Source organism: Stylophora pistillata, chromosome 4 (genome assembly GCF_964205215.1).
Source record: "Stylophora pistillata chromosome 4, jaStyPist1.2, whole genome shotgun sequence".
Classification (NCBI taxonomy): domain Eukaryota; kingdom Metazoa; phylum Cnidaria; class Anthozoa; order Scleractinia; family Pocilloporidae; genus Stylophora; species Stylophora pistillata.
In genome coordinates this window covers 25,941,303-25,950,453 of record NC_142522.1, presented here as the reverse complement: position 1 = coordinate 25,950,453, position 9,151 = coordinate 25,941,303, and the positions used below count along the sequence as shown (strand labels likewise).

Genomic DNA, 9,151 nt, shown 5'->3' with positions numbered 1-9,151 from the left:
CATTCACTATTCGTTATTCGTTGGTTTATTGTAACTTGCAGTGAAGTATTCTGGAAATCTGTCTAAATAGTTCTTCGACAATTTGTCAAAGTGGAGGTGTTAGTCGCATTCATTAGAATGCAAAGACGTGACCGTCCAGCAAAATTCAAACTTCGCATTTATCAAATGTTCATAATATTTATAATATTAATTGATCTATATAGACTATGAAAGAGATATTTCATTCGAAGACAGCGATGCCACTCTGCCCGGAAAATCCTGTAATAGAGATAAACCATGAACGCGAAGTGCATCCACAGCAGAACACGGCATAAAACGTCTCTGATGGTACCCACAGTGAACTTGATAAAAAGGTTATTGTGATGTTCAACTGTTTGATTTTAACTCAATATTCGTACACAGCTGTACGTTGCTTTCTCTACTATAAGCTGTCTTCTATAAAACAATACCAATGTCTATCAATATTGACCTTATGTGATCTCTGCGTGCAGCTACCGACATCTACATCGTCAGATTTCGCAAACGGGTCCGAAATCATTGCCGATTCTGGTTCTTTGAGTAACGATGCCTCTGGGGATCAAGAAGTGTCTTCGGAGTTAACGGGAAATTCTTCCGATGAGATTGCCGTTTCTCATTTTGAAGCAGATGAGCTTGCGGCTTCGTTTTCCGCCAAGGAAACAATAGATTACCAGGTAAATACAAGAGAGATTTTGCATGCGAACATACGCGATCGTGTCAGTACATATAAACAACACATGGCCAAATCAAGGAATTCCAACGTATTAGAGTCAAATTATATCATTAAATGCTCCATTTTCGTCATCTTAGGAAGAGACTCACTTATACCTCCACCAGAGTTGCGACGCGTGCAAGTTTGTGGGAGACGAAAACCGAAGTCGGAAGAAAACAATCAACACGCTGACAACCAAAATAAATAGACTTAAAGATCGCCTACAGGAAAAGGAAATCAAATTCCTCAATTACATTGGTTCTTTCATCAGGAAAAGTACTGTTCACATCACTTTCAAGGGAAGCTATCGAGGGAATGGAGCAATAACTAGATGATCGTTCACTTTCGCTTGAAGACTGATTTTGCCCAACAAGCTCTCTTGCCTTCAATTTGTCTTGATTGGATGACGTCACTACACTTTGACACGTTACCGATGTCCTGCCGCTCATTTATTCAACAGCAATATGGCGGAAGGGCGATTTCGCAACGCTAAAGTTTCATTTTCTCGGCGGTCGTTGGCTAGATTTTTCTAATGTTTAATACATATGTTATTCAAAGTGCACAAATTCGAGATATTGTTGTAAAAAGGTTTTACGGAATGATACGTTTTTCGTCACGGTCACGCTTTAACTTGTCGTCTTTTACACATATATATATATATTAGATATATATGTTAGATAGCTCTCGCTTGGCTTTGCCTTTTGGCTACCTTGCGATTGAGCACTCTACACTGGGGTTGCCATGCACTTAGCCTTCGGGCGAAGCTCATCACCTTAGTTGTGATTTGAGCACTCGCGCATGGCAACGTGTCTGCACTTGGTCCCACAAGTGTAGCGCCCAGGCAATGGTTTATTCCAGAGCTTGGCCCAGTGTATGCACTGCACTGATGAGGCCCAGGTCTCGCATGGTCAGTGTTGCTTCATACTCTTGTAGTTTGAAGTTGGTTCTGGTGTTTGTCGAGGTCTGAGTTGGATAAGTGAGTACCTGCCGGGAGGGAAAACTTGCGACTTTTTCCTCCCTGGCAGTGGTTGTTTTCTTTGGTTCCGTTTTGGTCGCCCATCCCTTTTTTGGGATTTCTCGGTCGATCCGAACTTGCTTTCCTTTTTGCTTTTTCTCTGTTTCGGTCACCCATCCCTCTGACTTGTCTTTGGGTTGGGTCCGAGTTTCAGCATGGTCGTGTCCTTTAATAGGACCATCGACGTTGACTGTCAGGGGCTCCCTGAGGAGGTACTTTTCTCGGAAGCGGTTGGTTTGTTGCTGGGTTTTTTTGACCGTGAGTCTGACCATCGGGTGGCTGCGGTGCAGGCATGTCCTGGCCGTGTTGCGAGAGTCACTTTTGCTGAGAACGGCGATGCTGCTAAGTTATTTTTTGAGGAGCTAGGTGTCATCAAGTTGGGCGATGTAGAGTGTAGGGTGGTTAAACCCCCTCCTCCTCCTCCCCAGCTTACTACTGTTGTAGTCTCTTGGTTTCCCTTTGAGGGATCAAACGACGCCATCAGCACAGCTTTGTCCGCATATGGTACGGTCAAATCTGTTTGCAATCAGGTTTGGCCCGGAAGGCCTTCAGTGTCCACCGGGTCACGCATTGTCCAAATGGTTATTAGGAATGTCATTTCACCGTTTATTTCTATCCGTGGCGTCCGCTGTAAAATTTGGTATAGGGGGCAACCCCTCCAGTGTACTACTTGTCATAAAGTTGGTCATAAGTCGGCGGAGTGTCCCCTTAGGGGCAAATGCTTCCGATGCCGTCAAGGTGGACATCTAGCTAGGAACTGTCAGGCGACCGTGGGTGCTCAACCTGCTGTAGACACATCAGTAGAGATGGACATACCCTCGTCTGTAGCTCAAGAAAATGATGTGACAGCTGAGACAATTGCTCCCGTCCCTAAGGACGTTGTTGCTGAGTCTGAAGAGTGCGATTATAACCTTGAGGCCAGGAAGGACCGTTTTCCAACCTGCACATCGGTTGACCAAGTACAATCAGACAATGTCTCCCGTAAACGCGCTGCTCCCCAGACTTCTCCGGTTTCAAAAGGAACTGTAAAGAAGCCTGCTACAACGGATACAACCCAGTCGATTTCCGTACCAGTCGCTAATAAGATAACCGCGCCACCCTCCGTTACGTCGGTCATTTCTTCCAAGTCCAGAAGTGAAATTCTCGAATTGCTATCCACACCTCCTGGCCTTTCAGGTGATAGAGTAGACCTCCTACGGTTAACATCACACCTTCAAGTTCCTCCTGGTTCAATTGCCTTTGTTCTCAACCCGCAAAATGGTCCTCCTAGACATGTGCTAAAGTACACTCCGAAGAAATAGTTTAATATTAGTTTAAAAATTTAAAACCTAAAAATGAAAACTAAAAAGTAGTTTAAGTTATTTAAGTTATCGAGTGTGTGTGTTCAATTTTTGGTGTGAGTGTGTTAATTTTTGTTGAGGTGGGGTTCGATTCCCCAGCGAGTTTGGTGTCTGGTGACCCTCGTTTCTGGTGGACCCCAACCCTAAGGCATTGCACGCAAGCCATGGGTGGGATTAGTCCTGTTGGTCGGCGGGCATTGCACACGCCCTTCATCGGGGGCCCGGCCGTCCACCTTAAACATAAAAAAACTGATGAGACCCACATAAGTCGAAACAGTGTGCACTGTCTGCAGTTAGATAGCTCTCGCTTGGCTTTGCCTTTTGGCTACCTTGCGATTGAGCACTCTACACTGGGGTTGCCATGCACTTAGCCTTCGGGCGAAGCTCATCACCTTAGTCGCGATTTGAGCACTCGCGCATGGCAACGTGTCTGCACTTTGTCCCACAAGTGTAGCTCCCAGGCAATGGTTTATTCCAGAGCTTGGCCCAGTGTATGCACTGCACTGATGAGACCCACATAGGTCGAAAAAGTGTGCACTGTCTGCAGTTATATATATATAAGTTATATATATATATATATATATATATATATATAAATATTATGTAGTTACGTCCTTTTTTCCTCTCATAATATTTATTCTGCTCTGCTTCAACGTATTGAGCACTGTTCCACGCGAAAATCGACTTACACACTTCCTATATATATATATATATATATATATATATATATATATATCTTTGGCATACAAAGCTTTGCTTTCATGTCCAAATTGAGCACTCTATCTAGGATGAGTCATTGCCGTTGCAATTGCGCATGCTCGCTGGTTTACTCTAGTTTGAGCACTCTGGCATGGCTTAGACGATACCACAAAGGTTGAGTCGTTTGGGGTGACCGTCCCGGTTCTCCCCCATCCTAGCATTAGCACTGCACTGATGAGGCCCAGAAGGCCGAAACAGTACTGTCTGCAGCTAGTTATATATATATATATATATATATATATATATATATATATATATATAAGTTTGCAAACTTCGGCAATATACGCTTACATATATATATATATAACTTATATATATATAACTGCAGACAGTGCACACTGGTTTACTCTAGTTTGAGCACTCTGGCATGGCTTAGACGATACCACAAAGGTTGGGTCGTTTGGGGTGACCGTCTCGGTTCTCCCCCATCCTAGCATTAGCACTGCACTGATGAGGCCCAGAAGGCCGAAACAGTACTGTCTGCAGTTAGTTATATATATATATATATATATATATATGTAAGCGTATATTGCCGAAGTTTGCAAACTTCCTTGAACCAGTGGAAAAACTCTATGGACGTCATTAAATGGTTCGACAGCATCCCCGACAAACACATGCACTCGTTCACTGTCTTCGATATCGACATCTTTTACCCCTCGATCACGGAAACCCTCCTCCTGGATGCCATCAACTACGCCTAAACCTTCACCACGATCACCGATCAAGACATCAACATCATCATGCACTGCCGTAAACCCCTCCTCTTCAACCACCCCACCGCCTGGAAAAAGAAAACAATGACAACATGTTCGACGTCACAATGGGGAGCTACGATGGTGCCGAAATATGTGAACTCGGCGGCCTTTTCATCCTCGACACCCTCAGCAAAAAAACAGGTAACACCAACATCGGCTTCTACAGAGACGACGGCCTAGCCTTACTAAAGAACGCATCAGGCCCGGAGGCGGACCGCTTTAGGAAAACAACATCAGCCCATTTCAAAGGATACGGCCTTTCAATCGCCATAAACACCAACTTAAAAACAGTCAACTTCCTCGAAGTCTCACTAAACCTAACGAAAGGAACATACTGCCCTCACAGAAAACCCAACAACAATCCCCTCTACGTCCATGCTAAATCCAACCATCCCCCTTCCATCATTAAGCACCTTCCACAGTCTATTAACCGGCGGATCTGTGACCTCTCCTGCAACGAAGATGTATTCAACAAAGCCAAGCCCATATACGAAGACGCCCTGAAATCAAGCGGATATAACACCCATCTCTCCTACTTCAAGCCAGCCACACCTTCATCCCCTTAGTTCCCGTGATCGCTCAAAAAAAAAGAAGAAGACAGATAATCTGGTTCAACCCCCCCTTCAGCAAAAACCTCCAAACTAACGTCGGTAAAACTTTCCTAACACTTGTTCAGAAGCACTTCCCCACCTCTCACAAATACAACAAAATCTTTAACAAAAACACCACCAAAGTCAGCTACAGTTCTTTGGACAACATGGATTTTATTGTAAGGAGGCACAATCAGAAAATCCTGAACCCCCCCTCGACCAGTCAAGACCGCAAGTACAACTGAAGAGTAAAACAAGCCTGTCCCTTACAGAACAAGTCCCTCGCTTCCTCCTTAATTTACAAGGCTAAAGACACCACAAACAAAGACCAAACGTGCAAAAACTACATCGACCTAACAGAAAATTCTGTTAACAAAGATACACGCAGCATTCCCTCTCATTCCGAAAGAAAGCCTACGCTAACAGCACCGAGCTATCCAAATACATTTGGGAACTTAAGGGCACCAACACTCCCTACTCCATTCATTGGTCGACAATCCACAAAGCCGCATCTTACAAAGGAAATTCAAGAACATGCAACCTCTGCCTTGCCGAAAAACTCCTCATTATCACCGGGAACAAGTCCACTTCATTAAGCAAACGATCAGAACTAATTTCCAAGTGCCGCCATGAAAACAAGTTCTACTTGCGAAACCAATACAAACAGTCCTCTTGTCTTCTTAATTGTTTCCTATTATTTTAGCTTGATATATATATATATATATATATATATATATATATATATAAAATTTAAAAATTGCGAGGATGGAAAACTTCTGACGTAAAAAATTTGAAATTTTGATAAAAAATGTTTCGGTCCGAGACCTTTTTCAGTCATTTACAACTTTTGAAATAAATAAAGAGCATTAAATAAGATCGAAGTGCTAATGATTACGTAGTTACAAATAACGACTAATGAACTGGTGCTAATAAAAAGATAATAAAAAACCTAATTACAAAGAGAGCAATGGACAAAATACAAGAGACAAACCCTAAAAACTAAGAGATAAGAATACTAAATATGTTAAAATGAATGGCGTAACCAATTGCAAAGAAGCAATGCGGCAAGCAAAAAAAGGGGAGGCCCGCTTTTAACTACAACTGTAAACCGTAGCAAAATCTCAAAACAAAGCCTTTGGAGCCCGAAAGGGCAAATTAGCAACAAAATCCCTGGAGGGGCCCTTAAATGATACTAATCATAATAAGATCCCTTGGCAGGGCCTCTGAGCACAATTCACACCTAATTAAAGGGCCGACAAAATCCAAGAAAAGGGCCTTTGAACGATCAATTAGTAGCGCCTAATATAAGATGGAAAATTAATTATAGCAAATTCCATTTTTCGAATGAAATTCCTTTCTTTTATTTAAACCATGGGGTGCCAAAGAGAACAACTGAGCACTGCAATAAGCCTCTTTTGTGATTGAAAGCCTATCGATCTCTTCAGAGCCACTAGGGGCTGAAGAAAAGACCATCGTTTTGCCCAACACCTAAGGACATCAGTTCGCAGAGCGTGTACGATGACTTAGAAGTATTTGAAGCTCGACTACGAACAGCAGCTTTCTTCATTGATAGTAATCCTGATGACAAACTGACAAATCCTAGCCACCTACCCCACTACCAAAGAATAGGAAATGGAAACCTCCAACGTCAAGGTACCCTGAACTTGAACTATATTTAGCTAATGTACGGCGTGACCTTATCAATCCTGAGAACATTTGGCAAGCTAGAAATAACCTTTCTAAAAATAAACGGGTTGCGCTTAAAAAACTTAAAAATTCCAATGTTTTGATTCGTATACAGGACAAAGGATCCCGATTTGTTTTAATTGATGAAAGGGAGTACGAGGAAAAAATGTTTGGTCAGCTTAACAATCAGTTGCATCACGAACCTTTGCAATCAGACCCAACCTCTAAACATTTGGCATTAGTAGAGAGTTGGTGCTCCAAATGGCTAGGAAAAAGTGAGATTTCTCCCGAAGTAGCCAAAATGGGTTATAAATAAAGAAGCGAGACCAGGAGTTGCATTTGGACACGTCAAAACACACAAAAAGGGTATCCCGCTCAGACTTATTACATCTTGTTGTGGCACGGCAATTGAAAACTAATCGGCCTTTACTGAATTTTATTTACAACCACTTGCTTGAAAATTACCATCGTTTATTAAAGACACTACCGACCTGCTTAACAAAATAGAACATCTTAACACAAGCGGTCCATTTCCAACTGGCACCTTAATGGTCTCGTGGGACGTGGTTTCAATGTTCCCTAACATCTATAACAAACTCGGCCTCACTGCAGTAAGGAAGGCTTTGAGTAGGGAAAACAAATTTCCACCCTCGACTTGTATTTTAGAAGCCGTAAAAATTTGTTTGAAAAGCAACCATTCTGTCTTTAAAGAGAATTTCTTTCTTCACATCCATGGCACAGCTATGGGTCCGAAGAATGCTTGTAGCTATGCCGATTTAACCATGGGCGAAATTAATCACAAAGCTAAGTTTTCTGGTCCGATAAAGCCGTCCTTATGGTGGCGATATCGAGACGACGTATTTGTTCTATGGCAGCAGGGCCTTCCTGCCCTACATAAATTTACTGATTACGTCAATTCTCTATATCCTACCATTAAGTTTGAGCTAGTTTTTTTCTGAGGGTGAGCTTCACGTACTTGATCTTACTTTATATCTTATCGATGGATTTATCAGGACAGACGTCTATTCCAAACCTACAAATAGCCATTTATACCTTCCGCCTTCCAGCTGCCATCCTAAGCACGTTGTCAAAACTATTCCTTTTGGAGTAGCCACAAGAATGAAAATAAATTGCTCTGAAGAAGTATTTTTTGCCGAGAGAACTGCTGAGTACAAAGAGTACCTTGTTAACCAGGTTACCCTTCTAAATTAGTTTCTAAACAATTCTCGAAAGACTCCGCCATCCCCAGAAATAATTACTCAGGACTCGTGGAAAAGAAACGAAGAAACTATTTCCATTTGTTATTACATTTAATCCTAACTTGCCCGACATAGGCAACATAATCAGAAAGCATTTGTTTATTCTGCAATTTAAACGCAAATTGAAAGAACTTTTTCCTCGAAGTTCTCTCATACCATCTTTTCGTCGATCGAAAAATCTCAAAGAATTGTTAGCACCATCTCGTTTTAAAACTGCCAGCGAGAGACAAACCAATCCTCATAACAATGGCTGCTTTAAATGCGATAGGAAAAGATGCGATCTCTGTCAGAATTTCTTTGTTAAATCTAAATAATTTCTCAGCTGTCAGACGGGCAAAAATTACACCATTCACTCTAGACTTTCCTGTGATTGTAAAAATGTGATTTACTTGGCTTCTTGCAAGAAATGTCGCCTGCAATACGTAGGATCTACTACTACCGACTTTAAAGTTAGATTTCGAAATCACAAATCTGTTATGCTCACAAACAAAACAACTTGTGAAGTAGCGATACACTTTAACAAAACCCCACACACCCTGGACGATTTTTCGTTCCAATGCATCGATCAGGTACAGGCCTCTAGTGGCTCTGAAGAAATCGATAGGCTTTTAATCACAAAAGAGGCTTATTGCAGTGCTCAGTTGTTCTCTTTGGCACCCCATGGTTTGAATAAAAGAAAGGAATTTCATTCGAAAAATAGAATTTGCTATAATTAATTTTACATCCGTATATTAGGCGCTACTAATTGATCGTTTAAAGGCCCTTTTCTTGGATTTTGTCGGCCTTTAATTAGGAATGGATTGGGCTCAGAGGCCCTGCCAAGGGATCTTATTATGATTAGTATCATTTAAGGGCCCCTCCAAGGATTTTGTTGCTAATTTGCCCTTTCGGGCTCCAAAGGCCTTGTTTTGAGATTTTGTAACGGTTTACAGTTGTAGTGAAAAGTGGGCCTCCCCTTTTTTTTTGCTTGCCGCATTGCTTCTTTGCAATTAGTTACGCCATTCATTTTAACATATT

At 41.9% G+C, this 9,151-nt stretch overlaps 1 pseudogene; it reads left to right on the top strand.

Annotated features, from left to right (window-relative positions):
* Positions 1-7,041: 7,041 nt before the first annotated feature.
* Positions 7,042-8,850, top strand: LOC148733048 (uncharacterized; annotated as a pseudogene).
* The last annotated feature ends 301 nt before the right edge of the window (positions 8,851-9,151 follow it).